Source organism: Oncorhynchus kisutch, linkage group LG17, assembly GCF_002021735.2.
Source record: "Oncorhynchus kisutch isolate 150728-3 linkage group LG17, Okis_V2, whole genome shotgun sequence".
NCBI classification, from domain to species: domain Eukaryota; kingdom Metazoa; phylum Chordata; class Actinopteri; order Salmoniformes; family Salmonidae; genus Oncorhynchus; species Oncorhynchus kisutch.
Window position 1 is genome coordinate 59845576 of NC_034190.2, and position 15840 is coordinate 59861415.

Sequence of the window (15840 nt, forward strand, 5' to 3'; positions counted from 1 at the left end):
CGCTCCTATTTTCTGATGGCTCGCCCCACCACCACAGAAAGCACTAAGCTAGGCTGAATTCACCTGCATTTTGGAGCTGCCTCACTCAAGGAAGAAAAAAAGAGACCATGTTTGTATGTGGCTTTACAAACTCAATGATATATATATATATATTTTTACATTGTTTGTAAACTGTTATTTGACACATATTAATGCCAAAATAACATGCAAAACAGGCAAGCCCCCCCCCCCAAAAAAAAAAATATATTTATATTTTATATCAAAACAGGTGCGGCTCTGCCCTGAATGACGGATCGCCACTGGCTGACATGGTTAATTGAGTGACTGTCAGCGACTGACATAATAAGAGAAAAACTGCTGATGCACAACCACATTTCGAAATTGCACCTGTTCTATTCTGCTATTCTTACTTTCATTAGTAAATTGAGACCCGACTGAGTAAAAAATAGTTGTGTTGTTGTTTTTTATGTCTGCATCGGCCCTGTGTCCAAGATATGGTAGCTGGAGCAGTCGACACATCACGCGCGTCGCTGGGAGTTCCCTTGTCCCCTATAGCACGCCCCTCCGTCTTTCCTCCGCGCCTTCCCGGTCGTGCCTCCCATCTATTCTCTCGCGCCATCTCCCGGGGAAAAGAAGCTGAGGGGCGGTGGCGGCGTCGGTGTAACGTTGCTTCGCTGGCCTGTAACCTCAATGGTCCACATCTAGACTGAAGACTGACAGTTGGACCCGACAGGACAGGTAGCCTTTATTTAATTGTTCTGCATTCTCTGGCAGTTATCTTGCAGTGTATGGGAGGCACAGGTGTAGCCTGTGTATCATGTGAGCATGACATTGTAGCCGACACCCGGAACGTTTTGTTATTCGTACAGTAGTGGAAAATAATGCCTGCACAAAACCGTGTGTTGACACCTTCCCATATAGGCTACCGGTGTTAAAGCCACCGCCGGTTTCGTGGAATGATTGCAAGGGTGTTGCCAAAGGTTTCATCTGTGCAGTATGATCGGTCCGGTGTTCAATAATATGCCAAGACCAACATCCTTCTTCATGTATGATATGCTGGGTTATAATGCAGCGTAGCCTACGATAGCTAGTGTCAGTGTTGCTTATAGTAATGTATATTAGGCTACGCGCGTAACAATGCGTTAGGACCCTGCGAGTCAGATGCAAGTGTGTCAAATCTGTTGTCCGAAATATTCTAATATCCAGTATTGAAATAGGCAATTGACCCATGCAGTATATTTGGCTGTCATGCCTACGGCTTTACTTGTGTGCGTTTTAAATGATTCAAATAGCCATTGTCTCACCTCTAGACAAGAGAATGAAGCCGGAGTATTGGTGCGGGTGTGGCAAAGGGGACAAGCAGCATGCGTGCCAATCTGTAAATGAACGTGCATGCTCTGGGTAGGCAACAACTGTGTAGGCAAAACGCTAAATAAATAGTTTAACTGAAATCGTTCAAAATCAAGAAAAGAAGGTAGAATTTAGAATCCTCGAGATGCACCTGCTACAGAATAAGAATATTTGAAAGCATGGCTAGGCTAGCCTAGTTTTGAGTTCACATCCACAGCTGTAATCTGTTGTAGCCTATTCAATGGTTATTTAAATTAGGTAATGACATAGCCTATTACAAATATACCAATACCCCCCCCCCCCCACCCCACCCCCCCCACCTACCTGCTGCTGCTGCACCCCCCTTCCAACAACGGAACCTTTTTGTCCAGTTCTTATTTTGGATGTGAGTAAAAACCTCATCATTCATTGTTAACACATCATATTCACCACCAACTTGTAATTCAAATACAATTTCTGAATGGGGTTTGAGTAGCTAGGCCAACAATAAAAAAGCAGACCACTCATAGGTAGATGCTTCCATTTTTCAGTGTAGGCTACATTTGCACTCACTGAAAGTTTGTTTTTCCCCAACCATACAATTAAGTGAGTTTTAATAGCAAAGTTGCAAGATGTGAGGCTTTCACATGAAGAAATTTACAGTAATGTTGTCAGGTATTTATTGAATTTACATTAGGGATGATAAAATATCACACATGAAACAACACTTAGAAAACAATGGCTGTGCAAACGACAATTGTTCTTCCGAGACAGCGCCACAATCTAACTGTTCAACAAACAGAATGGTAAGACTGATGTTTGAGCGGGCAGTGGTTGTGGGATTGATTAAATATTGTAGAGACAAGCCAAATCTAGGTGAAAATGTAGATTTTTGCATGACGGCTGTTAGAGAACATTATACACTACATGACCAAAAGTATGTGGACACTTGCTCGTCGAACATCTTATTCCAAAATCATGGGCATTAATATGGAGTTGGTCTCCCCTTTGCTGCTATAACAGCCTCCACTCTTCTGGAAAGGCTTTCTACTAGATGTTGGAACATTGCTGCAGGGACTTGCTTCCATTCAGCCACAAGAGCATTAGTGAGGTCAGGCACTGATATTGGGCGATTAGGCCAGACTCGCAGTCGGCGTTCCAATTCATCCCAAAGGTGTTCAAGGGGTTGAGGTCAGGGCTCTGTGCAGGCCAGTCAAGTTCTTCCACACCGATCTCGACAAACCATTTCTGTATGGACCTCGCTTTGTGCATGAGGGCATTGTCATACTGAAACAGGAAAGGGCCTTCAACATTGAGATCTGTGTATTACAGCAGCTAGCTCTTATTGGTGAGCTGGTCTATACATACTTTCATTGCATCAGACTGAGCTTACAGTACCAGCTACCGACTCATGCCTCCTCTAGTCTCACAACACAGTCCTATTTCTTACTGTCTGGATTCAATCTGATCTTCTTTTGGATCCTCTCGTTCTTTCTCTCCTAGCTAATCTACTGTCTACTCTACAGTATTCGACTGAGCATCTGTGTGGGTGTCAGTGATCAGTCTAGTGTGCGTGTTCACTCACCGTGCTTCTCCACTGATCGCACACAGCAACTGAAGCAGGATTTCACATAATTTCTCTATCCCCCCTATTTGGGGCCTGTTCAGAGGGAGGCAAGCCTGCCACTCCTCCATCCCTCTGTCTTACCTCTCCTTGATTACTGGCTGTTTCTGCTTCTCCAGAGTGCATTCTAGTCTTTGTGCCAACCAATGTCATTGTTCTGTGCCCCTTGTGTTATTATGCCTCCCTGCGAAAGAGGGTTGCTTATGAATACTATTGATTTGGAGATAAGGGTTATGATCAACACATAACACGTCCAGTAACATACTATATGAGGAATTGCTGTACAGGAAAATTCCTACAGGAATATTCCTTAAAGCCTATGGTTCAGTTAGTTTCCTTGTGAAAATTGCATTTTATTTTCATGTCACATGGAACACATTTCCCAGAAATAGAAGCCAATTGTCCATAGAAGATCATTTGGAACAGTTCGTGCATATATTATGACGACATTTTCTGACGTTATTGTTCGTTTTTGACTTCGGCAAGTGTTTCTTCGGCTGTTTCGGGCACACAAACAACTTTCGCGAAGGCAAGCCGAAGTCGTCAGCCGAAGTCTACACCCCCTCGTTGGCGATTGGTCAACTGAAGGAATTCTTCAATGATGTGCTTGTTGTCATTCAACAAGAGACGACTTGTCGTCACGCAATTTTTTTCCGGTTTGCCTATAGGCGCCAGCCAAACTGTAGCATGCTAACGCCTTTACAGTCATGCATGACACACTCAGACACACTGCCTCCCCTGTGTCAGCTCTATGTCATTACATGATTGATTTTCAATCCATGATATTTCATTGCATCTGCTGGAACAGTTATTTGTTCACAGCCATATTGAATTCACCACTAGATAAACTTACAGTCTCAGAGTCATAAGATCGATTGTAATAAACAGTCATTACACATTACAATTGACAGATGTTTATATCTTTCGAATGACGACATTGTGTTGTCTTTACGCCACTGAGAGGTAGCTAGATGACTGTATTACATCAATTTACCTCAGGAAGACAATGCATGTCCAAGATCATTCTCGTGTCAAGCAATATTGTCTCGAAAGACCAACAAAGGATTTTGCTGCTACCTGGCACATTCCTCTTGCAATGGCTGTTTGCTTTTGCAGACACTGTTTTGAACGTTTGATTACACTAACTCACAGTCTGAACAGCTATTGGTTCACAAGTGTTATGCTCATTGCTCACTATTTAGGTCAACAAATTAATATGAAACAAACTGCCTCAGTCATGATGTAGCATGTGTATTTGTCACGCCCTGACCTGAGATATCTCTGTTTTCTTTATATTTTGGTTGGGTCAGGGTGTGACTAGTGTGGGTACGCTAGTTTTTGTATTGTCTAGGGTTTTTGTATGTCTAGGGTTTTGTAGGTCTAGGGGTTTTTGTATATCTATGTTGGCCTGATATGTTTATCGTTGCTGTTTATCGTTGTCTCTGATTGGGGATCATATTTAGGTAGCCATTTCCCTTTGGTGTTTGTAGGATCTTGTTCTATGTTTAGTTGCCTGTCTGCACTATTCGTATAGCTTCACGTTTCGTTTGCGCTTGTTTGTTTTGTTTTGCTGAGTTTCGCTTTTATTAAAAACACGTGGAACTCTACTCACGCTGCGCCTTGGTCTCATCTTTATAACGAACGTGACAGTATTACATCTTCCAATTAGAGGAACTAATAAACTATGAGCCTATCCTGTATTTGTCTATGACATCCTCTGCTAAACTAGCTGCTCACTATTTTGGTAGTGTGGCTGCATGTACCTATAGAAGGATAATTCATATTTTTATAACTGCACACATCTGTACATCAGCTAACACCAATATAGCCTACAGAAAGAGGTACTGTTCCATGTCCTGTGAAGGTTCTCCCACTTGACTGCACATGTGCGCCCACCTCTACTACAGTAGGTAGCTCGAGCCAACTTCCTCTCAGCATAGATTGATGGACTAGCCACAAACTCCATTAGAATAAAATATCTGATTAATACAGCTCCGATAGTGTATGGACTGGCATACTAAACAGGCAAGGTTGTGTGAGGAAGGTCCCGTGATTGGCCAACATTGAGAATAAATAGGTTGGGCTCTATAATCATGTGGATCAAGGTCTTTCACTTTATGTGAACTAGATATTTCTTTTATTTATCCTTTATTTAACTAGGCAAGTCAGTTAAGAATAGGGTTGAAAAGGGTCGAAAACTTTCCAGTAAATTGCCGGAATTTTCCATGGGAAGTTAAGCCCTGGAATTCGGAGAATTTTGCTTAAAACTTCTTAGGGCTGAAATCCCGTTAACGGGATCGATATGACAACAGCCAGTGAAAGTGCAGGGCGCCAAATTCAAAACAACAGAAATCTCATAATTAAAATTCTTCAACCATACATGTATTTTATACCATTTTAAAGGTAATCTTGTTGTTAATCTCACCACAGTGTCCGATTTCAAATAGGCTTTACAGCGAAAGCACCACAAATGATTATGTTAGGTCAGAGCCAAGTCACAAAAACACACACAGCCATTTTTCCAGCCAAAGAGTGGAGTCACAAAAAGCAGAAATAGAGAGAGAATGAATCCCTAACCTTTGATGATCTTCATCAGATGACACTCATAGGACTTCATGTTACATAATACATGTATGTTTTGTTCAGTAAAGTTCATATTTATATAAAAAAATCTCAGTATACATTGGTCACGTTATGTTCAGTAGTTCCAAAAACATCCAGTGATATTGCAGAGAGCCACATCAATTTACAGAAATACTCATCATAAATGTTGATGAAAATACAAGTGTTACAAGGAATTAAAGATATTCTTCTCTGTAATGCAACCGCTGTGTCAGATTTCAAAAAGGATTTGAGTCCCTGGCGGCGTAGTGTATTACTGATGGTAGGCTTTGTTACTTGGGTCCCAGGTCTCTGCAGGTCATTCACTAGGTCCCCCCGTGTGGTTCTGGGATTTTTGCTCACCGTTCTTGTGATAATTTTGATCCCACGGGGTGAGATCTTGCGTGGAGCCCCAGATCGATTATCAGTGGTCTTGTATGTCTTCCATTTCCTAATAATTGCTCCCACAGTTGATTTCTTCAAACCAAGCTGATTACCTATTGCAGATTCAGTCTTCCCAGCCTGGTGCAGGTCTACAATTTTGTATATATCCAACATGGCGGATACATGTATTTGTATATATCCAACATGGCGGATATATGTATTCTCTGAGCGCCGTTCTCAGATTATTGCATGGTTTGCTTTTTCCGCAGAAAACGTTTGACCTCTGTCATTGCCAACAAAGGGTATATAACAAAGTATTGAGATAAACTTTTGTTATTGACCAAATACTTATTTTCCACCATAATTTGCAAATAAATTCATAAAAAAATCCTACAATGTGATTTTCTGGATTTTTTTTCTCATTTTGTCTGTCATAGTTGAAGTGTACCTATGATGACAATTACAGGCCTCTCTCATCTTTTTAAGTGGGAGAACTTGCACAATTGGTGGCTGACTAAATACTCCCCCCCCCCCCTGTAAATATTCACTTACCATTGATGATCTTCATCAGAATGCACTCCCAGGAATCCCAGTTCCACAATAAATGTTTGATTTGTTCAATAATGTCCATTATTTATGTCCAAATAGCTACTTTCGTTAGCGCGTTTGGTAAACAAATCAAAACTCACGAAGCGTGTTCACTAGTTAAAGTTCCGTTACAGACCGTAGAAACTTGTCAAACGATGTATGGAATCAATCTTTAGGATGTTTTTAACATAAATCTTCAATAATATTCCAACCGGAGAATTCCTTTGTCTTCAGAAAAGCAAAGGAACGGGAGATACCTCTCATGTGATATGTGCATGACCAGCGCGTTACTGCTGCCAGACCTCTGACTCATTCAGCTCTCATTCGGCCCCACTTCACAGTAGAAGCATCAAACAAGTTTCTAAAGATGATTGACATCTAGTGGAAGCCTTAGGAAGTACAAGATGACCAATATCCCACTGTAACCTCAATAGGGGCTGAGTTGAAAATCGACCAACCTCAGATTTCCCACTTCCTGTTTGGATTTTTTTCTCAGGTTTTTGCCTGCCATATCAGTTCTGTTATACTCAGACATCATTCAAACAGTTTAGGAACTTCAGAGTGTTTTCTATCCAAATGTAATAATAATATGCATATATTACCAACTGGGACAGGTAGTTTACTCTGGGCACCTTATTTATCCAAGCTACTCAATAATGCCATAAGAAGTTAAATTCATCAAAGAGTTAGCTTATAAAAGTTAACCTTTTTTGTGGGATACACATAAGGCAATTATAGGTCTTGTAGCATATTTTGGTTAAACTTTCCCCAATTCAATGGAATCTCAACCCTCTGCATGCACAGTGCATTCTTCCATCACATGTCCAGTGCACTTTTCCATCACATGTACAGCTGATTCTCAAGATCTTGCACACTAATGAGATGCTATTGAGCCCACACCACTAGACTGTCTGAGCCAAGGACTACATGCTTTCTGGTAAGTTTGATTACAATACTGGGTGAGGTGAATATATTTGATATGACATACATAACTAGTAATTAGTAATTAGTAGCCAACAGCAAAGTGTCTTTAAATAACTTCTAACTTGTTAACAATTTCTGCTAAGTAGTTTTTGCTATCATGTGGATTTTAGCTTGCTCGAGCCTGCTAACTGAGCAGTGTTAATTCACCTGTTTCTATACATGTTTCATTTAAAAAAACATTTATCTAACAAATTAGTTGTTTAATCTAACTGCTTAACTATTTATCTGTACATGGAAATGTATTATTATTATTACTCATTTTTTTCTAATCTTTACAGGAGATGCCACAGGCTGATGTGTGGAGAAATTCCATTCCAGCTAATGTAAAAGGAAAAGCTGTGTACATTTGCAAATACTGTGCCAAATCATATGTGAAGAATGCAACAAAGATGCAGAATCATCAGGCCAAGGGCATGAAGTTCCCTCAGCGCTCACAATAAGCAACCTCTGACAAAATGTCCACTACTTATATTCAAGGTGAAAATGATGAATCAGACACCTTATCGATAGCAACAGCTCATGGTCCTACTGGAATCAGATTTTTTTTTTGACTCAATGGAGGAACGTAGTATGCAACTCAATGGAGGAACGTAGTATGCAACTGGATCACCCCTGATGCTCACAGGCAATGTGTAATGAAAGAGATTTCTGAATGTTCTTTGTCCAGCATACACCCCTCAGACATGCTTTATCTACTAACTTGCTGGATGTAGAGATCAACAGAGTTCAAGTGAAGATCAGGAAAATCATAGAGAAAGCTGACTGTATTGCAATCATCTCTGATGGGTGGTCAAATGTTTGTGGGCAAGGAATTAACTACATCATCTCCACCCCTCAACCAGTATTCTACAAGAGCACAGACACAAGGGACAACAGACACCCCGGTCTCTACATTGCACATCAGCTGAAGGCAGTCATCAATGACCTTGGACCACAAACAATTCTGCCAACATGAAGGCTGCTTGGTCTAAAGTGTAGGAGTCCTACCCTCACATCACATCCATTGGCTGTACTGCTCATGCATTATATCTGCTCTTCAGGGACATCATAGCACTGAAAACAATGGATACACTCTACAAGAGAGCCAAGGAAATGGTTAGGTATGTGAAGGGTCATCAAGTTATAGCAGAAATCTACCTCACCAAGCAAAGTGAGAAGAATAAGAGCACCACATTGAAGCTGCCCAGCAACACCCGTTGGGGTGGTGTTGTCATGTTTGGCAGTCTCCTGGAGGGGAAGGAGTCTCCAAGAAATGGCCATATCACACTGCCGATATGGACAGCCCCAACAGACCCCAAGTATGCTGGCAAGATCATCCTGTCTGGTGCAGAGATCAACAAGGCCTATGGTGTCATCACTACCGTGTCTGGCCACCTTGGCCTGGATGAGGGCAAGGTTCTTGGCAGTCTGGCAAAGTACACTTCCAAGCAAGGGCTTTGGGATGGAGATGCAATATGGCAGTCATGCCAACATATCTTATCAGCCACCTGGTGGAAGGGACTTTGTGGATCTGAGACTTTTTCTCCTGTTGCCTCCATCATCCTCCAAATCCCACCATCATCAGCCAACTCAGAGCGCAACTAGTCCTTGTTTGGGAACACACATACCAAAGCAAGCAACAGGCTGACCAATATAAGGGTTGAAAAATTGGTGGCCATCTGGGCAAATTTGAGGCTTTTGAGCCTGACACCGAGCCATCCTCAACAAGGTTGGAAAGTGACAGTGAAGATGAGGCCTCAGAGTCTGATGTTCAAGAGGAGGAGTTGAGGAGGTTGAGGAGGTTCAGGGAGAAGACATGAAAGCCTGAGAGGGAGACAAACAAAGCTTTAGTTTCTAGACTATCATTTAACAGATGTATGTTGAAAATGTTTTTGGGAGATGTGATGAATCATTGTGAATCATTCAATATTCCCTTTCTTTTGTTGTTCAGTGAAATCATCCCATGTGAAGAGACAAGTCATTTAATTAAAGTTCAATTCATAACTAAATTATATATATTTTTTCTATTCGAAGGGTTTAATCATTTGCAATTTTGTCTTTTAAAAATATTTTTACCTTTATTTTACTAGGCAAGTCAGTTAAGAACAAATTCTTATTTTCAATGACAGCCTAGGAACAGTGGGTTAACTGCCTGTTCGGGGTAGAACGACAGATTTGTACCTTGTCAGTTCGGGGATTTGAATTTGCAACCTTCCGGTTACTAGTCCAATGCTCTAACCACTAGGCTACCCTGCCGCTCTACTTATGATAAGGTAAAATATTTATGTTTCGGTCTCCATATGATATGGGAAATATATCCAATGTAAAAAACATCTACATTTAAATGGTATTAATATTCATTTGCACATGTTTCCGTTAATTCCCATATATTCCCGTTAATTCCCACAGAAAGTTTCCACCTCTGAATATTCCTCAAATTGTGCAACCCTAGTTAAGAACAAATTCTTATTTATAATGACGGTCAAACCTGGACGATGCTGGGCCAATTGTGCGTTGACCTATGGGACGCCCAATCACTGCCAAATGTGATGCAGCCTGGATTCAAACCAGGTACTGCAGTGATGCTTCTTGCACTGAAATACAGGATCTTAGACCACTGCGCTACTCGGGAGCCCTTGATTCTATACTGTCACATTATATACTGTCACCTCATATATACTTTTACCTCATATAAAACATTTGATCTCCCCCCAAAAATGCTGGAGTATTGAGGCCCAATTTTTATTTTATTACATCACTGTCCAAATAGATACGGAGGTGAGTGTAAATAAAACCAACATCTATTTGCACCTCTATCTGTCTGCCTGAATCTTTGCCCTTACAGCTGCTACAAGGTATTTTACAAACAATGAATGTGCCCTAATTGGAGGGAGATAGACAATACATTCGTAGAGAGAGATGACCCTATCACAGTCCTCGCCTTCTTGTCTTTCGTATTCTGGACTGGTTCTTAATCAGTTATGTTTAGGGCTGTTGTTGTTAGACCTAACAGTTGTATATTTCTGTACAATGAACTGTGTATTTTGCAATAAATAATGTTATTTATTGCATTTATTATTAGACCTTTGTAGAATATTTATTATAAATGACATTGAACTGTTCCATAAGAAAAGGTTGCCGACCCCTGTATTATAGCTTCATGATATCTGGACAATCTTTCATATGCCAAGTATTTTTGTCTCGTGCTTTAGACCCATCAGCTGAAATGTTATGGCAAACTGTGTTTGACAACCAGAGTCTTCACTGTGTCTTCCATGTGCCTTCCCTCTCTGCTGTGACATGACACTGAGCCACCATGTTTGATAGATTCCTCCTGCCACCTGCCGAGCAGATGAAGGATTGGCCCCAGGCCGCAAATTGTCAGGGTCTCTGTAAGGAAGAGGGCATGATGACAGATAGGCACCGTCAGGTCATGACGGATGGCACGTCATGGCACATCATTCTGCAGAAAATGATCCCCCCCCATTATTTCCATTACAATCTGGGCATTTATCTTAATGCTAAGCTACAATCGACGAGCCTTTGTTGTGCTACCATACTATATCTATACTCAACCTCCATTGTTTGAAAGTGACATTCTGCAGTATGAGTTAGGAGTCTTTCTACTACAGCAGATATATGGTTTCAACATTTCAATGACACTGATGTTTCATTTCAACGGAGCTGACGCAAAGTGGGGATTGTTATCTGGGCTCTGTCTCAGGAAATGAGAGCAGAACAGAGGTCATCTCACACACATAACGGAGTCTCTGATTGACATTCCAGACTCACAAAGTTCCAAATCCCTCACTATCCCTTCCCCTAATACTCCATTGTTTGCAGATCTGTAATGTGTAAGCAAAAGGGCGGAAGCTCCACCACACACACACACACACACACACACACACACACACACACACACACACACACACACACACACACACACACACACACACACACACACACACACACACACACACACCACAGGGGGTGTATGTACAGAGCAGATATTAATAAGCTCCCAGACATTACTTGAAATGTCAAAACGTACAATAGATTAATTGGCCGACAACACAATGCCAAGTTGGCATCAAGAGGACATTGAAATCCATTGCCCAGAACGGTAAACTCTATTGTATTACATGCCGGTATTGATGCATGGACTGAGGTGGATTTTTACCTTGCCTTAAATAACGGTATTTTAATGTTTAGTTTCAAATCAAATCAAGTTGTATTAGTCACATGCGCCGAATACAACAGCTAATGTGCGATCCAGAACACAGCCTGTAGCCCCAGAGTCTATGAAAGCAGGAACTGCCCATTGCCCAGAAACACTGGAAACAACTCGGAACCCCTCCGTCCTCTCACGACGACGTTCCCAAAGCCGGTTGTCAAATCGGATGGCCAGAATGATAAGTTCATCCAGAGTGTCAGGGTTGTCCTGGGAAGCCAGTTCATCCTTCAGAACCTCACGGAGTCTGTTCAGAAAGGCTGAGTGAAGGGCTTCTGTATTCCAACTGCTCTCAGCAGCGAGCATCTGAAAGTCAATGGCGTAATCAGCTACTCTCTGGCTGCCCTGCCGAAGCGCAATGAGTCTTTGAGCAGCATTCCTACCACTGATGGGTTGATCAAAAACCCTCTTCATCTCCTGGGTGAAGCTTTGCCAATTAAAACAAATGTCTGATTGCTTCTCCAATATGGCCGTGGCCCAGGCCAAAGCCCGTCCTGAGAGCAAGGAGATGACGTATGCCATTCTGGAACGCTTGCTGGGAAACGTTGATGCCTGGAAAGCCAGCAAGCATTGGAGCAGGAACCCACGACACCTCCCAGGAGGCCCCTCATAGCACTCCGGTGCCGGGAGATGAGGCTCCCGAATGGAGGAAGACGCTTGGGCTGGTAGGGAGTGGAGGATTAGGAACAGCCACAGGTGCAGCAGCCATTGCTCCCACCTGTCCTGTCTGCAGAGTGAACACAAGAGTTCTTAAATCATCTGACAATGTCTGCAGCCAAGCCTGCAGCCATGGCAACCAATCACAGTTCCATGGTGGGTGAGATCCGACTAGCAAGCGCTTTGGGTGTGCACATGTACATTTTTTACCATGAATAGTGCCCGTTAGGCAGCACTGGAGCCAAAAGCATCCTAGAAATCGGGACAATGCCCCTTGTGGCAAAAGTAAGAACTGCCATTGAATCCATTGAAAATGCATGGTCAGAAGCTAGGTTTCCATTCAATTAGCGACAGATTTTCATGCGAATATTCTAAAATCTGCTTAAAGAAATGACATGCATTTCCTCACCAGTCGTGAGTTTCCACACGTAATGCACACAAAAAGTGCTTTTATGCTTAATCTTTCATGTACCGAATAAAAATCGAAGCTTCAATATATTTCCATCGCATTTTCAACTCTACTGATAGTTTTGTCACAGAAAGCCCCGTTAAAATATTTTTTGTTGTTGCCACTCTAGGGTCATGCACGATTCATTAAGCATATTCAAAAACAAAATATATACCATAAAATATATACCATAACACTGTAAAAATAAATAAAATATATTGTGATATAATACAGTATTTTGGCCATATCGCTCAGCGCTAGCCCAGCCTCTAGTGTTCTGCAACATACTTCTGGCAATGATCTATGAACAGTAAGCTCAGCTGCTTTGCAGGCCACAACAACCACCTAACTGCCTCATTGTCTTTTTAATCAAGGGGATTTTCTTATGTAATCTGCTGTCATTTACGTCACTCAGAAAACAGGGTTCCCAAAAGGGTTCTTTGGCTGTCCCCATAGGAGAACCCTTTTTGGTTCCAGGTAAAATCCTTTTTGGTTCCAAGTAGAACTCTTTTGGGTTCCATGGGGTTCATGACTTAATGACAAGGAGCTTCTTTGAAGAGATAAACAGTCAAAAGAGTTGTGCACCTAAGCACCTGCCGTCCCATTCCCTATTATCTCCTCTAGGCTGAAGATTAAGTGTGCAGTGACCATAACAGATGTGGAGCTTTCAGTAATTGAGTTGCATTGCGGCCTAAATGAAAGAATTGATTGGCCCCCACGTCTTGACATTTGAAATGAGCACCCACGCTTCTGTCACTGATCAACTTCTAAGACCATTTCTCTACACACACACACACACACACACACACACACACACACACACACACACACACACACACACACACACACACACACACACACACACACACACACACACACACACACACACACACACACACACACACAGACACAGAGCATATTACATACACTCTTAGAAAAAAGGGTTCCAAAAGGGTCTTTGGCTGTCCCCATTGGAGAACACTTTTTGGTTCCAAGTAGAACTCTTTTTTTGTTCCAGGCGAAACTCTTTTGGGTTCCATGTAGAACCCTCTGTGTAAATGGTTCTACATGGAACCAAAAAGGGTTCTTCAAAGGGTTCTCCTATGGGGACAGCCAAAGAACCCTTTTAGGTTCTAGATATGTCACGGATCCCCCTGGCACTGATGCTCATTCTGTTCACCAGTTCCGGAGGTCTACGTCACCGGGTTTCTAGGCTTCACTGAACGGGATTCGTTATCATCAACCCCGGACTGTCTTGTCTGATTACACACACCTGGTTCCCATTTCCCCTGATTAGTATGTTATATATGTTCCCTCTGTCTTTGTCGGTTATTGTTCCCATGTCCGTTGGTCGTGTGAGTGCCTATGCATTGGTGCAGCTGTTATGCTGCTTGCTTTATATATTGTGTACTATGGGTATCGTCCAAATCCTTTATACCAGATTTTTTTTCTAAGAGTCTAGGCTACCCATTGCATTAACATGACCTTACTGATGTAAAACTGCACAGTCCTGACATATAGCTCACTCACACTCAACACAGTTTCAGTTTGCAATTTACAGCCATTGTTGAGGAAATAAAGTAATTATACCCTATTTCTTATTGTTAGGTGCTGGTCATGAAGTCACTTCATAAAGGGTTCAAAGACACTCCATGTATTACTTTCTTTGTCCACACTGAGCTTTGAAATTGAGGGACTTATCACTAGACTTGGGCGCTATCCAGACTGTCATACGTTCCTACTGACCTTGTGCCATATTCAGTAATACTGGCACTGAACACAAGGGAAGCTATTTTCAAACCCCACTGAGCCTTTGTAATCCGAAGGTTAGCAATGCTTACAAGTACATGTAAAATCCCATAGAGAATGATAACGAAATGCTCATGAGCACTACATGTTATACAGTCTCTAACCTGAAGTATTTGCAGGACAGACATCCCAGATCAAAGTTATACAAGTAACAAAAAAAGGCTACTTACAGTTTGCTGCATGCACAAAACAAATATTATACAGCAAGGCTCTTGATCCAGGAGAAGATTCTCTGCTGTTACCAAGCGCAACTTGATTTTGTAAGAAGCTAACTACTTAGCTAGATAACTAAAGAGCTAATAAATTAGCAAAATTATCTGACAGGTAAAATGTAGAACGCGATCTTCGGTATTTCCTAATGTATTGCACAAGTTGACTGCATGTATTTACTTAAAGGGATACTTTGGTATTTTGCCAATGAGGCCCTTTATCTACTTCCCCAGAGTCAGATGAACTCGTGGATAACATTTTTATGTCTCTGTGTCCAGTATGAAGAAAGTAATGACCATTTTTTTGTGTGTTTCATTATTATAATTTTTTTGCCATATTTCTCCCCCATTTCATGATATCCAATTGGTAGTTAGTCTTGTACTATCGCTGCAACTCCCATACAGACTTGGGAGAGCTGTGCGTCCTCCAAAACACGACCCCGCCAAGCCGCACTGCTTCTTGACACCCTCCCCTAACCCGGACGACTTTGGGCCAATTATGTGCCACCTCATGGGTCTCCCAGTCGCAGACGGCTGCGACACAGCCTGGGATCTAATCAGTATGAAGTTAGTTTCTCAAGCAAATTCTAACTAGCCTTAGCACAATGACTGGAAGTCTATGGGTATCTGCTAATCCTGAAGTAGCCTTTAAAAAGTAGCTGCAAATATTAAAATTAATAAAAAAACTACTTCAAAGAAATAGTATCAAAGGTATTGAGGGCAATGAAAAACCATCCAGTGGCTATTTCCAAAAACCCTGGTATGGGTATATACGGTATACAACCCAAGCCTACTTATCATGCTGCGTATCACATTAGTCCTCTCAAGAGGACTAATGTTTGGATCATTTTTGGATTGCCTCTGCTTATTGCACAGATAGGTTTTCCTGTCGCTAAAGTTGAGAGAAGTCTTCCGTCTGAGCATTTCAAGAGTTAAATTCAGAGACCCTCTAGCAGACAGACAGCTGGCTGAGGGAAATGTTCATCTTAACTTCCTT

General features: G+C 41.8%; 1 protein-coding gene across 4 annotated transcripts in view; it reads left to right on the plus strand.

The window, feature by feature from the left end:
- Positions 1-396: 396 nt before the first annotated feature.
- The window catches only part of si:dkey-178k16.1 (protein 4.1), a 102137-nt gene continuing 86693 nt past the window's right edge, over positions 397-15840 (plus strand). For all 4 annotated transcript variants that reach the window (XM_020506383.2, XM_020506384.2, XM_020506385.2 and 1 more), the window contains exon 1: positions 397-738. The gene's annotated coding sequence lies outside the window, so the exon portion shown is untranslated. The remainder of the gene's footprint in view (positions 739-15840) is intronic.